The sequence below is a fragment of the Anolis sagrei genome, chromosome 1 (assembly GCF_037176765.1).
Source record: "Anolis sagrei isolate rAnoSag1 chromosome 1, rAnoSag1.mat, whole genome shotgun sequence".
NCBI classification, from domain to species: Eukaryota; Metazoa; Chordata; class Lepidosauria; order Squamata; family Dactyloidae; genus Anolis; species Anolis sagrei.
Window position 1 is genome coordinate 130,242,421 of NC_090021.1, and position 21,194 is coordinate 130,263,614.

Sequence of the window (21,194 nt, forward strand, 5' to 3'; positions counted from 1 at the left end):
AAGAAGCCTACTTAAAGATCTAAAGAAAAGGCTACGCAGCCGTGGCCAGTTCGGATGGCGCTCAGTGAAATCGGACTCGCCCAAGGTGGAACGGCTCAGCGGTCCAACAGCGGCCCAACAACCCAGCGGGCCCAGCGACGATGACTTTCCCACCGGCGGCGGTTGCGGAGGCCAGGAACATCCGGTCTCTACACCCAGCGGCCGGTGGCGGACGGAGGCGGCGGCGGACCGGCGGCGGTGGCTCAGCAGCGGCGGCCCAACACCCGGCCCCTCCAATTTACAGCTGATGGTGGCGGTGGTTTGGCGGTCCAGTAGACTGATGGGTGAGGCCTCGATGGTCAGCGATAGCCTGGCGGAGGGTGGCGGCACGAGGTCTTCTGTGCCGGCGGGGCGGACTTGCCCGAAGATGAAAAGGCGGGGCGGACTCGGCTGCCGATGGGGACGCTCGATGTACAGCTCGTCCAAGATGGCGGATGGAGGCGGGCTCGCCTGATGACAAAGCGGGCCAGCAGCCCAGGAGCCCAGCAACAGCCCAGCAGCCCAGCAGAAGCCCAGCAGAAGCCGAGAGGTGCAGAAGCCCAGCAGAGCCGAGCGATGGCTCTCCACCGGCCGCGGCTGCAGGGGGCCAGGGGGCGCCCAGCCCCCCCACCCGGCGGCCGGCGGCGGCGGTGGTCCAGCAACAGCGGCTCGGCGGCTCAGCGGCTCAGCGGCGGCGGTCCGTCCCTCGGCTTCCCCACTTCCACTCCCGCAGCCGGCAGCGGCGATTCGGCGGCCCAGCGGCACGACGGGGGAGGCCAGGCAGCACTCGGCTCCTCCTTCCAGCCGGGCAGCACTCAGCCGCGGTGACTTGCCGGCGGCCTAGCGGCCTAGCGGCAACCCGGCGTCCCTCCTTCAACGCCGCCCTCCTTCGGCCTTCGGCGGCCAGCGGCCAGCCGCAACGGTCCAGTGGCCCCCAGCAATCTTCTTACCGTCAGCGATGGTGGTGGGGGCCAAGCAGCGGCGGCGGTAATCCGGCTAGCCGGGCCTCAGATCTCGGCAGCAAGTGCCGATAGGCCGCGGTAAGATGGCGACGGGCGGCGGGTGTTTCCTTCACCTTCACTCTCTCTCCGGTTTTTGGCTTTCTCCGGCTTCTTTCCCGGTCTTCTGCCCCTCTAACGGGGGCTTGAGGCTTGGGGTTTTTCACCCCCCCGGTTTAGAAGGTGGTAGGCAGGGGGGGGTTCCGGATTCCCCCAGATTGGAATTTTGGCCGAGCAGCACAGCGGTTTTTGTTGCCAGCCACCATACCGGAACCGGATCTTTTCATAACTATTAGGGTGGCATGTGGTGAGTTTACCATGTTGTGTTTCTTTGGGTCTGATCTATATCATCTTGAGGATCCATATTTTAATAGTTAGCCTCAAGGGTTCTGCCAACCTAGCAATTCAAAAATATACAAATGTGAGTAGATCATTAGGTACCGCTTCAGTGGGAAGGTAATGGCGCTCCATACAGTCATGCTGGCCACATGACATTGGAGACATCTATGGACAACGCCAGCTCTTCAGCTTAGAAATTGAGATGAGCACCATCCCCGACTATACTTAATGTCAAGGGGAAACCTTTACCATTACTATAAAGGGCTTCTGGTCCAAAAATGAAACAGATTCTGCTGGAACATCTATAAAGTGCCTAGAGAGGCCACATTTTGCCAGTGGTGGATAAATGAAACTAATGATACTGGTTATGTTGTACTGTAGTCAGATTATGAACATATATGGATTTTTTTGTTAACTCTGTCAGATTAATTTGGAAGATTCCGTATGGAAGCAAGTACTCTCTAAAAGACATCAGGTCCATTAAACATGGATGGGACTGAGATTTATTTAACCTTGTTAAGTAGAAACTGAGCTGTTTTTAATTAATTAAATTTCTATATTCTATATTTCCATTTGTGCTTTATTCAATAAAAAACAAGAACACTTGCTGATCTTCAAAGGATGTGATTTAGTTGTGTGCACTTTGTGTACCTCAGGATGAATTCATAAATAGAATTTAGTGTATACACAGAGCTCTTTGTGTGCATCTCTATGCCAACAACACAGATCCCAGAAAAGCAGCTTCCCTTGTTCTTTTATCGTTTCTCCATTATATCCCACTGCCCTTATATTTGCTTTCTTTCCTCTTACATGAGACATTCATTTACCTGGACCGAAGCACTATTTAACGAGCTTTTCACTGGCTTGTCCACCACAATGCATTTCAGAAATACATCTATGTGGCTGCTAAACTAAAAATAATCCTCCCAGCCCATTTGAGCTGATACATTATGGGCTTTTGTTTTCAGACTCCTGACACATTTATATCTATAGAGATTAGTTCCTGGGTTTGGCTTTCCAAAGCACTGCATAGAATGACAAGAAAATCCCTGTGCTGTGTTGAGAGATGGAAAAAAACCAGAACAGGATAAACTCTGCTATTGTCAGATTGAAAGATCCTGGAGAAAGAGGATTATTCAAAAGGGAACGTGGACAAATAAATGGCAGGCTTAGTGACACATCGAGATATAAAGCGATAGCATGCTATGACAGCCTCCATCTTGACTGAGCAACAAATCAGAGACAATTGAAGGTAGAAACCTCGCTTCTTTACAATAAGAAAAATCTGTTTTGAAATCAAGAACAATCCCAATACAAAAACCATAATCACTGTATTAAGTATGCTTAAATTTAACGCAATCACCTAAATCTGACAACATTCTTTCCCACTCACAACTTGGAAATGTTCTCCAGAACCCTGTATGGCAGTGGTTCTCAACCTGTGGGTCCCCAGATGTTTTGGTCTTCAACTTCAGAAATCCTAACAGCTGGTAAACTGACTGGGATTTCTGAGAGATGTAGAACAAAACACCTAGAGACCTATAGGTTGAGAACCACTGCTGTATGGTATTTACTGATGAATGTGCAGTGATTCTTATCCCAATCCCCCAAATCCCCATTCTCCCAGAAGCAGCTGCTGTGATTGACAGGGACCTGTTCCCATGTCACCGGGGAAGCAGCTGTATGGTGGTTTCAGTCCTTTTCATGTGTGATCTCTAATGTGACAGGCAGACACAGGACCCCCTGTTTCAATTGCAACCAAGGATCATTCACATGAGGAGGAAGATAATGTCAGACAACTGCTTTCCAATCAACAGGGAAATAGATCACCATCCATTACAGCTATTGCTGCCTAACAAATGAGGTTTGGAGGACTGTCACAGTCCCTATATGATTTCAATATTGGTCTACTCCCCTGGAGACCAGGCTTCAATTTCCACTTGATCAAGGAAACCCACTTGGCACGTCACACACTATTGGCCCTGGAAAACTCCATGAGAGATTCATCTTAGAGTCAGAAACGACTTGAAGGCACCCAACAACAACAAAGCTGTCATTTGTTATTATACAAATGTAGTAGCTTGCTATTAAACCTCCCATTCACCCACTTAAATTGTATTCAGCCAGGTGTCTGTAATGCAGGCCAGATTAGCATGTTCATCCAGTATCAGGTCCTGGATCAACTTTGATTTTAATTCATTGACCTGACATTAGGAATCAAGATTTTCAGGTCAGGGGACCTGATGCTAAGACTGTGCAGACTGGGGAAGAGCTTGGAGGCAACCGGGATCCCTCTCATAATAATGAAACTGTTTCCCCATGTAGTGTTTCACTCTACCCATTACTGTACCTAACCTGTTTCTAGCTTGCTGACCAGTTCTCTATATAAGACATTGTAACATCTGTAAGTCTGCTGATTGTAAATAGGAACCATTAATGGATTGATTTGTGCAACTAAGCAAATAATGGCTTTATCAAAAGCTAGGAGCATCTTTGATTGCTTCAAGCAGGCTACCTTGGTTATTTAATTTTAGGTGTACAGTACATAAGAGAAAATGTAAGAAGGCAATGAACTGAAAAATTCCTGGCCAAAGTGTTTATGTCATTATAATGTATGAATTCAGCAAAAAGGGACAAACTAATTCCATTGAGAGTGAAATCAAGTCAAATGCATCATCATTATCATTGTTGTCATCATCAGCATTGCCATCATCATTATCATTGCGCTCCAGGAAGTTTCCTGTAAGCATTAATGATGTCATTTCCCCAGGGCACTCTACTGAGCTATAGGTTGGAAGGAGGAATGTCTAGTGAGCATCTTTACTTAGAAGAGAAAAAGGTAGGCATACTGGATGATATCACATGAGAGCTCTACAGCGTAGGTCCCTGTTTCCCTATCACTGAGTTTGAATCCTGCGGAATTCTGGAAAATGTAGTTTAGGGTAGAGCCTTTGAAAGTCTGAGATGGATCATTGGCTCCCCTAAACTACATTTCCCAGAATTCTGCAGAAGCAATATGGGTGATGGGGAATTGGGGACCTGCGATTTAGAACTCTAATGTGCTACCCCTCACAGTCTTTTAAAATAAGCAACTAGTTCTAATTTAACTAATTACTATAGGAGCTGCGGTGCCACAATGGGTTAAACCCTTGTGCCGGCTGAACTGCTGATCTGAAGGTTGGCAGTTCTAATCCGCAAGATGGGGTGAGCTCCTGTCTGTCAGCTCCAGCTTCCCATGAGAGAAGCTCCCCACAGGTTGGTAACACATCCTGGCCAACATCTCTGCAGATGGCCAATTCTCTCACACCAAAAGCAACGTGCAGTTTCTCAAGTCACTTCTGACGTCATAAAAAAACTAATTACTATTCAACTTGTTAACACCAAGTTTCATATCATATGGCTTTCTGCATATTGCTGGTCCTCCACATTTGCAGGTTTATCTTCTGCGGATTTGCTTATGCATAGATTTTTAATAATGTCTTTCTCTAGGCCCTCCAGTGCAACTCTGCGGTCAGCTTCTGATGGATGTTGACCACAGAACTGTGCTGTAGGACTTAGGTCCCTTCTACACTGCCATATAAAATCCAGATTATCTGTTTTGAACTGGATTTTAGGACAGCGTAAACTCAGATAATCCAGTTCAAAGCAGATAATGTGGTTTTTTTATGACAGTGTAGAAGAGGCCTCAGAGATTCCTAAAGAAGTGCTGTTTTAGTTTAACGAAATAAAATATTTTCCACTTTCGTGGGGGTCCTGTGCCCCTAACCTAGTTAATGTGGAGGGCTGGCTGCATAATGTTTTCTATTTGTTATTTCTTTGTCTAAACTTCATAGCAGAGAATGACTGGCAAGAGTGGAATCAGGTTAGCCCAGGAAATAAGCGACCTCTGTTTTTTATTAGATTCAGTCACAGTGCCTTTATTTGTTCTGTGAGTATTATCCTTCTACTTATTGAACATTTTATGGCAGGCTTACATGTGATGGCATAGCTGTGCAACTGTACATTCACGTACAATCTACAAACAATATGCCAATAAGGTCATAAGTGAGCCAGGGAACACAATTACTAAATATGTAGATAATCTAATAACGGTTCAGTCTGTCTCCCTGTATTTAGGGACTTTAAATGTTTCTCAGTAATCTCAGAGTGCTTCTAAGGAAACCATGAAAGCTCGGCGAAGAACATCTGTGTTTATATTGAAAGCTACCAAATACTTGGCAAATGAGAGCACGGTTTTAGCTTTCCAAAGATGGTTGCTGCCCAGCCATAATACATCATAAATGAGAGCTTTCACAAAAATTCCAATTAAGTTGTTGTGAACCCTTAAGTAATTTTCAAGTGATAGAGACTCCACGGTGAATGTATTTTGGAGGTTTCTTGGCAAGAACTGTGTGAATCATCAAGTGGTTTCCATGCCTAAATGGAAATCCAGAGTCATAATCAAAATTTATAATATTATAATGTAATACAATATAATACTACTACTACTAATAATAATAATAATACAATATTATAATTATATATTTTATATTAAATGCAATATTACTAATAATATTACAATATAATGGTATAGTGCAATATAGTAATATATAATACTGATATTGTGCTATGCTAATAATACAATATATTGTATGTCTTGTAAGCCGCTCTGAGTCCCCTTCGGGGTGAGAAGGGTGACAAATAAATGTCATAAATAAATAAATAAATCCAACACAACCACTACATAATGCTGGTTCTCCAGTGCATATTGGGTTCAAATAACTAATGGTACATGTATAAGGAAGGGTATTCAAAGTGGATTTTCAAGCAGCAGTATGAGATGGGTGCTTCTGGCTGATGAAGATCATGATTTACCAATTTAGGAAATGTTAGATCAAAAATATTCCTGCCATAGACCAGCCATCCTTCCACCTACCTATCTACCATGTTTGTTTGTTATGCTATTCTCCAGAAGGGCTCCTGGAATCACTTGCAATAGCTATTCTATTGTTGCCCTGATGCTCAGCACATCTGAATCTTATTGGATATTTAAATAAAAATATGTGAAGAGCATAAGCACATAAGCTCCTTTCTCATTGTCATTACCTCTTGTGTATTAAGGGCAAACTTCTGAAGTGGAGGGCTTCTATTCATGAAGACTCTTCATGTAATGTAAAACCCTGCTTTTCAAGCATCCTCAGCTATTGTCCTGTATCGGCCTTTGTTTGAAGATAAACACATCTTTTTAATGCAAAGCCACCCTACATTTTAAAAGTAAAAATAGTACAAGCAGCAGGTGGCATTCACTTCAGCAGTTATGATATTGTGAGCTGGACGATATCTGTAAAAAGAAATATGTTATTTTCGATGCAAAACAAATGCATACAAATTATACACAGAATAATTCCTGAATTGTGAATGTTGTTGTTCATTTGTTCAGTTGTTTCCGTCTCTTTGTGACCTCATGAACCAGCCCACACCAGAGCTCCCTGTTGGCCGTCACCACCCCCAGCCCCTTCAAGGTCAATCCAGTCACTTCAAGGATCCCATCCATCCATCTTGCCTTTGGTTGGCCCCTCTTCCTTTTTCCTTCCATTTTCCCCAGCATCATTGTCTTCTCCAAGCTTTGCTGTCTCCTCATTATGTGGCCAAAGTACTTCATCTTTGCCTCTACTATCCTTCCCTCCAATGAGCAGTCAGGCTTTATTTCCTGAAGTATGGACTGGTTGAATCTTCTCGCAGTCCAAGGCACTCTCAGAACTTTCCTCCACAAAAAAAAAAAAAAACCAAAACAACTGTGTGGGTTTCTTGCAACAGGAAGAAAATTACCAAAATTAATATGACCTCCTTTGAAATGAAATTTGATAAAGAATAGCATTACTAATACCACTTTGTGTTGGAAATGAAGGACAGCTACATTTACATAAGGTATTTCTTGGCTATGAGGAAGAGACACGTTATTAGTAGGCTTGTGTGTGGATCCATTTTAGTCATTTTCTTTTTGCCAATCTGGCTTCTTCAGCTTGGTCCAATGGCTGTAATGCCAAGGGTCTAGCCATCATGATTTCCCGTCTGAAAAAGGACCACGTGACAATTGATCACGGCTCCTCCTCTCCTTTTCAGGAGCACACGGCATGAAAAGGCTGCAGCCATGTGCTCCTCCTGGCACGGGCTTTCCCTGTTAGCCTACCTGTTGGGCTAATCAGAATAGACATGCTGTAACATGTCTTAGTCAAGCTGTGTCTGCTTCCTTAACCCCGCTGCTGAAAACCAGGCTCCCTTGAAGGGAAGAAAGGAAAGGGTCCCAGGAATGGAAAAGGGAGCCTCTAAGTTCCCCATTTCTGCTAATGGGCTGGATCTATCCGTATTTTTTGGGTGTGAACCAAAAAAGGCTATCTGGCTAGCCACTCATTTTCAGGAGGCATACAAAAAAGGATACAGGGGGTCTAACAGAATCCAACCAGCAGAAACGGATTGAGGTTGAGCCAAAATGCACAAGCTAGTTACTAGAGTTTTCTGAGTGGATCAAGACAGGTATTCTCATATCTTGCTTCACTTCTTCCCATTCCTTTTCTTCCAGTAGTCTCTAAACTGCACTGGTACATTGCTATTATTTTAACAGCGAGGGCAACCATTATGTGAATTTTGAGGGTTTATAGTTTCATGAGGTCCAAGAGCATTCTGGCTGATAATTCTAAATGTCCTTCCCTAAACTGCAAATCCCAGGATTCCTTATGACGTTGCCTTGGCAAATGAATGAATGATAACATTACAACAGCATAGTGTAATAGGACTCTTTGTCTTCTTCATGGAGCCCAAGAAAGCAAACTATAATTCTCTATCAGACATGTCATTTCCTTAATAAATATTTTTTCTTTACTTACAGTTATTTTTAATACAGCCAATTCTATACAAAGCCAATGTTTTCTATCAAAGGAATCATTCTTGTAAGGCTAAGCATACAGATTCAACATAATTAGGCAAACATAGCGTTATTATTATTATTATTATTATTATTATTATTATTATTATTTTCAATGAATTTTACCCCTATCTCTTGGTCTTTGAGAGTAAAAAATTGAGGACCCTGATCACAATGCCTAGGTTTCAGGAAGCTTTCACGAAAGATGATAATTCTTTGTTTTGGGAACTGTTCCTTTACTTGGCTGCCTGGCAGTAAGAAATTGATTTTTCTATTGGGTGGTGTGTGTTCAACACTTCTGTTGCTTTTTTCTCCCGGCTTGCTCATTCTGACAGCCCGCTGTGCACTGAGAGAATGCTGGATGCTGTTTATGGTTTGATGCTACGCTTGGTTAATGGAATGCTAGTCTAGCAAGGTGTGTTTTATTGATTTTACATTAAAGTTAATAGGAAGAGCTGAGTAAATGATGCCCGAGTATGAAATGCACAGCGAAGTGAGAAACGAGGCTGCAAACATAAACCCACATGCTAGGAGGAATAAGGTATTTCGAATTCAAAGGGATCGACTTCTGAATAAACAGTTTTTGCATAGTATACATTCAGAAGTCTGGGAAACGTGCTCAGCTTCTCTCTCCATGGAAAATGCAAATTCTTTCCTAGTCTAGTATTAATGCTGGAAAATCCATGTGGTTACAAACACAGAAGGTTGCTATATAACAAGAAAGAACACTGGGTTGGCTAACTCAGTATAGTCTTATGTATCTGTATTGAAGATTTCTGGTCTCTATCATGGTTTTTCTAATTGATAGAACCCTTCTTTAAGATTTCAGAAATTAAACCTGGGTCCATTTGCATACAGGCAAAGCAGCACTCTGTCACTAAGCAACAGCCCTGATAAGTGGGTGCAATTAAAAAAAGAATGGGAATTATTCTGCTTCCACCCCCCACCACCCAAACATGGTTCATCTTGTAACTTCCAGCATTCCTTCCTACTGCTGATGCTGGCGAGGGTTGGTGGTCCTACCATAACTGTGAGCCACATTATTCTCATCCTTGTATTAACGGATATATTTATTAGAGGGAATGGGCTTGAGACAGGTTCCGAAATGAGTATCCAAAGAATCCAGTGGATTTGCTCACTTGATTTCTGGCTCTTGTGAAAACAGGTTTGCAACATACAGTACAAGCAGAACCTGGGAAATGTGTATGTGAGTCAGAGAGAAAGCTTGTGGGTTACGGTGAGGTGGAGTGGGTTTGTTGTCAGTATTTGGCACACAGTGACAGGTGCTGGTTTCTATGTTAGCAAGAGGCAAATCTGATCTGATATCATCCTTTTAGCTAGGACTGAAGTATCAGCCCTCCTATATCTCCCAGATGAAACATAGAGCTGGAATGAATCCTGAAACCGAGCAGGACGGCTAACAGACCACAAACAATGCATTTGACCAAAAGACTTACCAAATCCCAAGCACTACTTTCAGTCCCACCTACTCATGGCACTGACTGACATAGGTAAGGTTTATTCCAAACATCATAGAATCATAGAGTTGGAAGAGACCTCGTGGGCCATCCAGTCCAACCCCCTACCAAGAAGCAGGAATTTTATAGAACTTCAGAGTTCCACAAACAATGACAAAGTGCTCTTAAGTGATATCTGTCTCTTGCATAAATAGTAATCATTATCTGAAGTTCATGTGATCAGCACAGCATATATCCAGATTGTAATTGTTGTGTAAGAGCATGTTGTCACACTTGGAACTGTATGTAACCATACTTCTGATTGTCAGCCCTGGACAGTTTCCGCATATCTAGCATAGCACAAATGACAGAGCTCAGCAAATGATGCAGGTCATGGGGAGATGTCAGGTATTATCAAATGGAGTTGATCGAGCTTATTAAAACTGATCAGCAACATAGAGCTGAATGTATTGTCGAAGGCTTTCATGGCCGGAATCACTGGGTTGTTGTAGGTGTTTCGGGATGTATGGCCATGTTCCAGAAGCATTCTCTCCTAACATTTCATCTGCATCTATGGCTGGCATCTTCAGAGGTTGTGAGGTCTGAGGATCTCACAACCTCTGAGGGTGCCTGCCATAGATGCAGCTGAAACGTCAGGAGAGAATGCTTCTGGAATGTGGCCATACAGCCCAAAAAACCTACAACAACCCATAGAACTGAATCTTTCATTCTTATTTTACACCAGCTTATAAGACCCACATTAGGAACACAAACACACAATCCAGCCACCCAACCACTAATTTCCAGAAAGCCTTTGGGCTACCTTAGACAAAGGTGGGATATAAATCAAAGAAAAGAAGAATTCTGATTAAAATTGATTCATCGAATCATAGAATCATTGAGCTGGAAGAGACCTCGTGGGCCATCCAACCAACCCCCTGTCAAGAAGCAGGAAAATCACGTTCAAAGCATCCCTGACAGATGGCCATCCAGCCTCTGTTTAAAAGCCTCCAAAGAATGAGCCTCCACTACACTCCGGGGCAGAGAGTTCCACTGCTGGACAGCTCTCACAGTTAGGAAGTTCTTTGTCATGTTCAGGTGGAATTTCCTTTCCTGTAGTTTGAAGCCATTGTTTCGCATCCAAGTCTCCAGGGCAGCAGAAAACAAGCTTGCTTCCTCCTCCCTATGACTTCCCCTCACATATTTATACATGGCCCTCATCATGTCTCCTCTCAGCCTTCTCTTCTGCAAGCTACACATGCCAAGCTCTTTAAGTCGCTTCTCATAGGGCTTGTTCTCCAGACACTTGATCATTTTAGTCGCCCTCCTCTGGACACATCTGGCTGCAGCAATCCAGAATCTCCTTTGCTCATATTGAAGTTATACACAGTTCTTGTGAAGCACTAGTTCAGGGAGGGGCCATGAAAGTTCTTTGGTTCCGGATCACCCCAAGCAACAGCTTTTGCACAATTTTCAATTCAGAAAATTGACTTTCAAACCTATAGCAAAGCTTGCCCTCAGAGGGTATAGTTTATAGCAGTGCTATGCTGGTGGTCCATGGAATGGTGTCAATGCCTGGAATGTTTACAGGAAACAAAGGGGCGCTTGTAGACAACAGGCACAAATATAGTACCCCTTCTTGGTAGTTCTCCAAATCAGATAGCTTGACTTCAGTGGTTTACAGTGTGTACTCTTGAGGAATAGGAATGATTGCAAAAATAATTAAACTTTTTATAAGATTTTGAAAAATTTAAAGATTTCTTCATACTGGAGAGGGAGGAATTGCAGTGCTTTTAGGAAAAAAATATGTTAACAAAAACAAAACACTGACATTCATCCACCTAACCTGGTTGGCTTTTGTTGAGCATTGTTTTGATTGAGTTTCAATGCTGTTGTTTTATAGTCTTATGTTTTATTTAACTGTGTTTTTATCTGGATTGTTATATTTTATCATGCTCTTATGGATTGTTAATGGATTGTTTTGTATTTATGTCTTGTGGGCATTTTGTCCTATATGTAAGCCATCCCAAGTCCCTTCAGGGAGATGGTGGCAGGGTATAAGAATAAAGTTGTTGTTGTTGTTGTTGTTGTTGTTGTTGTTGTTGTTGTTGTTATTATTATTATTATTATTATTATCTTTGAGATTTTGAGTACCGAGCTCTTAATATTCTACTTTTTTAAAATCTCTATGCATTCCACAATAACTTTTTAATTAATTTTTAAACTTTTCAAATCAATGACAGTTCACGAGTGAAGACCTAAAACACGCAATAAAGGGATGTCACATATTTTCAAAATTATTATCCATATTCTTTCCTTTTGCTTTCATTTTAAAAGTTGGTTTTTCCATCAGGGCAATGTTCAAACCCTATTTACTGATATCTGTGTACATTTAACCATGCTAATGCTAAAGTAGGATTTCCATCTTTTGCTGACAGCTTCTTCAAATGTACCATTGCACCAATGTTTTCACTTTTAGCTCCTTGCATAAGGGCAGTATCCTAATCAGAATTGTGCAAACAGTGTCACACAATTCTGATTAGGATACTGCCCTTAACACTGTGCATGCAATTGTGTCATTTAGGATACTGAGCAAATAAACACCAATTACGGTCATGCAAGTACCTGCTGTTTAGTTATGTTATGCTTTGCCACTAAATCCTGTGCTGGAAGAGTTTGCCTTCCATAATTCATCTAATATTTGATAGGTTTAGTATACTCACGAATTAAAGTTTTGTCTCTTTTGTAGCAGTCTGTACTTTTCTGTGCATTCTCTTATTTCAATCTGGCGCTTTAACTAAGACAGATAGATATGACATTGTTTTCTCCATGCAGAGGATAGTTTTACTGATTGAACAAGGCTGGTCCAGTTGGGTAAAATAGAGAATTTAATTTCACCTTGTTTTGAAAAATTTACCCAAGATTTCCAAATTGCATATTCAAGACACATACACAAAATCTCGAGGACTGATGAATCTGAATATGTGAGAAATTGAAAATGACAGCTCTCCTCATCTCTATTCGTGTACTGAACTCCACATGCAAATGACTGTACTGGCAACTTCTGTTCACCATATTGATTGACATCTGATTAAATTGCAGGGCTTGGAAATTTCATGCTGCAAGGCATGGAGAGATTCATCTTGCTACCTCAATTTGACTACACCAGTTCATTTTGATTATGTGTCTATCAGAAAACATCAAAGTTGAATTATGGCACCAGATGTCCACACATTGCTTGTTGTGTTAGACATGAATTAGTAGTCCACATCTGTAGTCTACATAGTACTATATAGTACCAAAGTGCTCATTTCCCAACTAAATTTCCCCAAATCCCAAAATTTATGAATGCTTAGTGGAGCGTTGACAGTAACTCAGTCCTTTATGGTATAACACCATCACGAATTGGGCACTAAAGGCAATAATGGAACTCCAGGCAGAATCCAGAATATTTGAGAACTGGTGAGAACAGTCTGTCTCTAAGGCCCCTTCTACACTTCCATATAAAATCAAGATTATCTGCTTTGAACTGGATTATATGGCGGTGTAAACTCATATAATCAAATTCAAAGCAGATAATGTGGATTATCCGATTTCATAATCTGTATTATTTATTTATTTTTATTTTTTATTTGTAGTATTTGTATACTCAAGGTGGTTCACAGCTACTTTGAATTTGAACTCTCAAAAAACTAGTAGTCAGAGTGTAGAAGGAGCCTGAGTTTAGAGATGGGAAAGCACCTTTTAAATGCTTTTAATTTAATTTTTTAAATTCTAAATTTTAAAAATCTGTGAAATATGAAATGATTATAAATGATAAAGCCAAGCAAATGGGGGATGTAATACTAAAAAGTACATAACTACATTCTACCTACTAATGCAAAACTATGATTAAATACCTATGAAAATAACAAAACATAAACACAAACTCACATATGTGTATAAACTAAACAAAAAACAAAAACAAACAGATCTACAAATCTCAAACTCACTATCCGATGGTTTGTATCCCTTATTAATCTCCTGATATTATACAGTCACTTCTACTTTTGGTAATGCTCTGCTAATGCACAAATCCTACATTTGACAAATGCCCCCATTGCTGTTCTGAAAAAGCAATAATAATAATATCACAATTTTTCTTAAAGTTTATCAAAGGTTTCTCCTTAGTCAACATAGTCAATTTCTCCATCTCAACTACTTACAGGTCTTCTTCAGCCTTGTGTTGAGATAACTCGTTCCTTTCATCTCTGGGCATAAACCATTATCAGTTAGCAAATGAGTATATTTTGTTTGACTTTATGGAGAACAAGGAGATATGAATTAATTCTCCCTATTTTACTAATGTTGATGTTCTGTTCTTTTTTAATAGTTGGGGATTGTAGAAAAACCAAAGAGGTTCCAGATGATTTCAGTGTTCCTTACAGTTCCGGACCTTGTTTCCTTCATTTAAATTTAAATTTACAATTATATTCTTGATAAACCATTTGTTCTAATAAATCAAATATGATCATTTCATGCCAAAATTATATGTAACAAATGCTATGTTCCTAAAATAACAAGATTACTTTCAGTATAGTGGGTGGGTTTTATACAGTTGTCTCTCCATATTTGCAGGTTTGTCTTTTGTGGATATGATTATTTACATATTTGTTTAAAGTTATCTCTCTAGAAAGTTGACCATAGAGTCTTGCTGGAGGACCTGGAGATTCCTAGGGTGAACACTCCTCTACAAATCTCTCAGTCCTTTAGTGCAATTCTATGAATGTTTTCCACTGGAAGTTAACCATAGAATGATGTTGGGGAACCTAGACATTCCTAAAATATGTCCTCGCAGGTAAAAGGAGCTCCTGTTCCCCTAACCTTAGTAAACGTGTTGTGGCTGATAAGAGAGATAACACCAAGAGAGATCCTTTGTTTTGTTTTGTTTTCAGCTGAGACCCTGGCGTGGAATCTCCTCCAAAAGCAAACCAGAGTGAGGATAAAGGTGTTGGCTTTCCCTTTTATACATCTTCAAATGCTGACAAGCAAAGAAGCATGCTTCTACATACGTTCACATTACCACTACGTCACTTTAGCATCAGAAATATCAAATTATATCTTACTACATGCATGGGGCATGTCTCAGCATTCAACTTACAGCAAGTTAGAGATACTAGGAGTCAGCTTACACAGATTCATCAAGGGTCCTATTTTGACCTGTCAGGAGGAAGGGAGAGAGCACCTTCTTACTTTTTACCTCTATCTGTCCATGCTAGGCCATTCTTATCCCCCCCCCACTCCGAATGTCCCCCCCCCCCCCCATCTGTGCCTTGGACACAGATCCGTCAGCATCCTTTTTATCCTGTCAGCTTGGCTTCCTAATACAGAGAGAACCTGATTTTTCTTACATTTCAATGCTTCTAATGTACATACAATATATGTATAAATATCTATATTTCCAATATCTCCACATCAACTGTAGACTATAGGCTAATTTTGTCACTGTGATAGGTTTATGCTCAAGCAAGCTGGACTGACTCAGGTATTTGGGAAACAGGTGTTGTGCTGAGGGCGATGCCTCATTTCTAGAAATGATTCACATATTAAAGGAGCCCAAGAAGTGTAACTCGTAGCAGAAGAACCTTTCTCTCCAGTATGCCCAAGGCAGTGCTGTTGCCAACTGAAAGTGTGTGGATGCGTGTGATTAATTATTTCTGCATTTCTCAACACAACTTGTACAGCAGGTTGGCTATGCAAATGATGGAGCAAGACCACAGATACGATGTTTTCTGTTTGCTGAATAAATTTCTTACCCATTACACATTCTGGCTTTTTTTTTTACAATGGAGACAAAATCCTGACATATAAATCAGTCTAATGTTACATAATGAGATGATGGAATAGCAGTAGTGTCAAACTCTGAAACTTGTACTGATTGAGAACAAGATAGTGATGTTTTTCTTCCTTAGTGGTGTATCTATTTATATATCTCATATAAAGAGCATGACTAAGACTCAAAGGCTTCCATTGCTGTCTCTGCATCTTCACCCAAATGGGCTTTAGACTTGAGTTTCTTCAATAGTTGCACTTCCGGATCCATCCCCAGTGCTGAATGGTGAACTTCCTTGATGATGCAGATCTTCTTGCTGATAACATCAACTCCCTTCACCTCCCTGCAAGGGAGCAACTAGAAATAAAAGTATTTTCTGATCTGATGTCCCCAGCATTGGAAAGTAATGTTACAGAGGAACTTCAACTTAAGAGCATCCCAACTTAAGAGCACTTTGAGTTAAGAGCTGTCACTCTGCCAAGGTTTCGCTTTGACATACAAGCAGCATTTTGAGTTAGGAGCTAGTGCCAGCAGGAGCGCTAGAATGAGAGGATATTTCTAGGTCCTCCAGAACAACCCTGTGATCAACTTCTGGCGGTAGGATGCCATAGATTCTTATTGGAGGACTTAGAAAATGCCTAGAAAGAGCAATATTTTTTTCAGAAGTGAAGAAACATCCAATATATATATGGGAATTGTACTGTGCTGTGTTACACATGAAGTGGGATCTTGCATTTTTGTTACCCAACATGATGCAGCATGGGAAGGAAACCTGGAACCCTCTAGATCACTGGTTCTCAACCTGGGGTCCCCAGATGTTTTTAGCCTACAACTCCCAGAAATCCCAGTCAGTTTACCAGCTGTTAGGATTTCTGGGAGTTGAAGGCCAAAAACATCTGGTTGAGAACCACTGCTCTAGATCAACCTGTGGGTCCCCAGGTGTTTTGGTCTACTACTCCCAGAAATCCAAACCAGTTTACCAGCTGTTCAGATTTGTGGGAGTTGAAGGCTAAAACATCTGGAGACCCACAGGTTGAGAACCACTGCTCTAAATGTTTTGGACTACAGTCTCTATTGGTATTGCATGGCATGTCAAATAATCAAAGATTATGCAAGTTGTAGTCCAAAACCTCTGGAGGATACCTAACCATGCTACGCCATATAGATATAAGAATGTAACCTTAAAATACTGAAATATGTGTCTTCCCAGCTGTTATGCTAAATAGTGAGCATACCCCTTCCATCCATGCCTAAATTAATTGTATTTGTCCTTCTGAATGATAATAGATGTCAATTCTCAGCCAAATAGAGGCAAAAATATTGGAGGGGAAAGGGGACAAGGAACACCAAGGAGAATTAATTCTTTCAAGAGCTAAACCAAGGAAAGAGCAGCCTGACTAAACTCAAGAGTGCTCATTATTTAAGAATAACTCAAGTAAACCTTGTTTGGAAGCTTGTTTACTTCCTAACTGGCTGCCAAAAGCCTTTCCCTTGAAGCTGGTTTTGACCACAGGAGAGTTGGATTTTCATTTCCAGCAGATGCTCCGTGAGCCTGGGCCAACCAGTTTCCCATTGGCCTGGTTACATCACCTCGCACCATCACATTCAGCATGAAAGAAGATAAATTGCAGTTAATCCATCAGGAGCTACCAAAATAGACACTTTCTATTACTGTTAAGACAGAGATCCAGTTGTCCTTCCATTATGATTTGCTAGAATGATAGCAAGCACTGCAAGAGGATTTTCAGAATTCTTCCAGGAATCCTGTTGGCTGAAACAAATATATCTGGCTATCAGTCAGTCACATTTGATTTCAGTTAGTCCACAGACAAATTAAAATCCATTCAAATTGATTCTGAAAAATATATTTCAAAATATGTAAATTTTTTGAATATGCACATATGTATCTAAAAATACAAATACCATATATACTCGAGTATAATCTGACCCGAATATAAGACGAAGCACCTAATTTTACAACAAAAACTGGAAAAACTTATTGATTCGAGTATAAACTGAGGATGGGAAATGTAGCAGCTACTGGTAAATTTCAAAGTAAAAAATAGATACCAATGAAATTACATTAATGGAGGCATCCATAGGTTAAACGTTTTTGAATATTTACATAAAACTGTTATTTAAAATACGACTGTCCAACTCTGATTAAACCATTATTCTAACCTTCTTCAATGTAAATATGCTTATGTATCCTTCCAATAAATAATAAGAGTAAAATAATGAGAATGTAATAATAACAGTAAAAATAGAGTAAAATAATAAATGTAATAATAAAAATAGAGTAAAATAATAAATGTAATAAAAATAATAACAGTAAAATAATGTAAAATAATGCAAATGAAATAATAATAATAAATAGAATAAAATAATAAATGTAACAACAACAACAACAACAACAACAACAACAGAGTAAAATAATTAATAACCTTGACTAGAGCCAAGGGGGGCTTTTCCAGCCAAAAAAAAGGAGCTGAAAAGCTCAGCTTATACTCAAGTATATATGGTATATTGCAGTTTGCCTACATTCATGGATTCAGCCAATCATAGCTTGAAAATATTTGGAGAAAATATTTGAACAATCCAATCTTCATTTTGCTGAACACCATGCTGATGTATACCTACCATTTCACACACCCCCAAGCTCTCTCTGCCACTCATTTTGTGTTAGGGATACCATTTTACTACACCATTGTATATAATGAGATTTTAGCATTCTTAGGTTTTGGTATCCATGGGGATCCTGGCACCAAACCCTAATAGATACCAAGTTCCCATTATAATAGAAGCCAGGGAATACTAAGAGTTGTTGTGAGAAAATCCTTGAAACATATACAGCATCTACATAAATATAAATATTCTAATGGTTGAATGCAAAGACATTCAAAGGATTTAACACACAAAGCTCTTTTCCCAGATGGTTCAACATATTAGTTTCACCTCCTCCTAGACCTGATTGAGTGTGAAGTTCTTTTTGTCCCAAACGTGAAGAAATCTGAAATATTTCTGTTTATTTATTTTCAAAGATGAACTGAGATAAAATTGCCAGAGATAATTATCATAGATAATACATTCAGTTATTTGTTAGTTGTTTACATTGTACCAGTTACGATAATGGGAAGAGTTACTTCACTATCTTAGTTGTTATACTGCTTATGACTTTTTAATTACCTTGTGTAACAAAATATCTAATTATGGTATAGGTTTTGAATATGTTTATTGATGTTGATGTATGGCAGGTGCAGACCAGCCTTGGCTGCAGCTGCTTGGTTGATGCATTGCCATAGTAACAAAGCCTGCAGTAGAAATGTATCTATTTCAGCAGAGCTAGGGAGAAAAAGGGGCGGTCCTAACTGCCAACAGAAGAGTGAACATTTTAAAATGTTAGCCAGTCTTTACCCGGGTGAGCTAAAGGAAGGTTGGTTTTAGCTATGTTAGAGCTGGACCAAGGAGTTTAAGTCTTCAGCCTTGATATTTAGTTTGATAAATGAACCAGTTCTGAATTAGAAACTACCTTGTGAGCTAGGGGAAAGGAATTCCCTGGGTTATATTGTGTCTTCAGTGGCAAAGCTGAAGTAAATAAAAGGAGAAACTGTGCCTAAGTCTCAGTCACTGGGACTGAGGAGAAAAATGTTATTTGAGAAATAAATTCACAGTGAACCTATTGCTAAGGTGAAGAAACTACAAGATTAAAATTACCCAGTCAGGAGACTGAGAAAGAATAACATATTAAAGTGTCACATACAAAGCATTTTAAAAGTCAAACATCTCTCATTCAAGCCTCATACCGGTCTCTCTCTCAAGTCTCATATATGTGTGTGTGTGTGTGTGTGTGTGTGTGTGTGTGTGTGTGTATACACACACACACATACAAAAGTGCTCAGCCACAGCTACCCACCACCACTATCCACTCTCTTCATTGCCCTGTTTACCTTCCTCATCTCACCTTGGATTACCTTTTTGCAAGAAAAAGAAAACATAAGATTGATAAAATGACATAAAACTTGAAAATGTCTTCTCAAAAATCATGCTTAAAATGCCTTCAAAAGTAAGACATTTGTTGTGAGAAAATAATTAGAACTGTTACTCATTATACTGATATGGCAACTGTCTTGTATCTTGTTCCATTGCTTTTAAAATGAAATTTTGCCACACTCTCATTACTCAAAAGTTGATAAGGCAAGAATGTAGTTGCGACTTATTACTCCCAAGTTTTGATCCTAACCTGTGTAAATGAGAAGTATCAACCAGAGAAAAGAGTCCAGTTCATGTCCACTTCCAGCATTCAGTCCCCTCTCCTTGCAAGTCACATATGAGTCAACGTAGCCCTGTGCCTGACATGAACTGATTTATTGCTTTCCTGCTCACATAAATCACTGCCAGGAAACTGAATGATGCCATGGCTCAACCTCTTCTTGCTTGTTGCTATGAGACTGCTCCACATTTTGGATGATGGCATATCTGATGAACTGGATTTGTGTGGTCTTGCCTTAGTGCAGAGAAACTACCTCTCCTCCTTGCATAGTGCAGCATTTTGCATCTACTGCACAGACAGTAGAGACACATCTCAATCAGATTTTGAAATATCATCTTCTGGAGTACAATGCTCAGAATTAACAGCTGGTTTCTCATTCTGAAAGTACAGCATTACTTGCATGGAAGTAGCAAACTAGCATAGAAGCAGGTTTGTCACCCTTGATGAGGGTACCTATCTCACTCTGTTTGCAATCTGTGACCTCCTTGCAACAAAACTGTCCCGTTACTGAGGTGCAAATTGATCAATAGACCCTGATCACATCAAAATGTCACCGTAAGAAGGTCCTCCATTGTGTATGTGGCAGGGCTCAGGCAGCAGTGTAGTAAGTGATCTGTGGTTTGCTCTTCTCCGCACTCACATGTTGTGGACTCCACTTTGTAGCCCCATTTCTGAAGATTGGCTCTGCACCTCGTTCAATGCTTTCCAAGTCTCCCAGTCTTCTGTGTACCCAGGAAGGAGTCTCTCATCCGGTATCAGCCATGGTTTGAGGTTCTGGGTCTTAGCCTGCCACTTTTGGACTCTTGCTTGCTGAGGTCTACCTTCAATTTGCTTCTGACACGATAAATAAATAAAACATCAAAATGCCACTTGCTGGCATGTTAATTATTTTTAATGTGGATATGGCACTATTACATGGGGCGGCAACCATAATCCTGATAGATCTATCAGATTTGTTGGAGTAGATAGTGGAAAGCAGCCTTTATTTTTAATTTAAAACAATGAGTATGATGCATAGACATCTTGTTTACAGTTGGATTCACACTTCCAGAAGGCTTCCAAGAATGTGATCTAATTTGTAAATCGGATTCATATTTGTAGAAGTGCAAATCTGGTTAAGAAAAACATGTTCGAACAGACCATTCACCCAGGGTAGCAGCAACCATGGTGGGAACTGCAGAAGAGAAACATGTCTGGGAGAACAGCATGGAGCCCAACCCTGCCACAGAGAAACAATTATTTGCTGAGAAAATTTACACATACTATTTAAGAGAAGATGACAGACAATGAAAAGGCAAGCTGCAAACAAAATATGTCAGCCTTCCAGCCCGTCATCACTGTTGACATAAGCTAGTGATCTTGGAGCCTAAGTTCTAGGGTTTTCTTTTGATATATAACC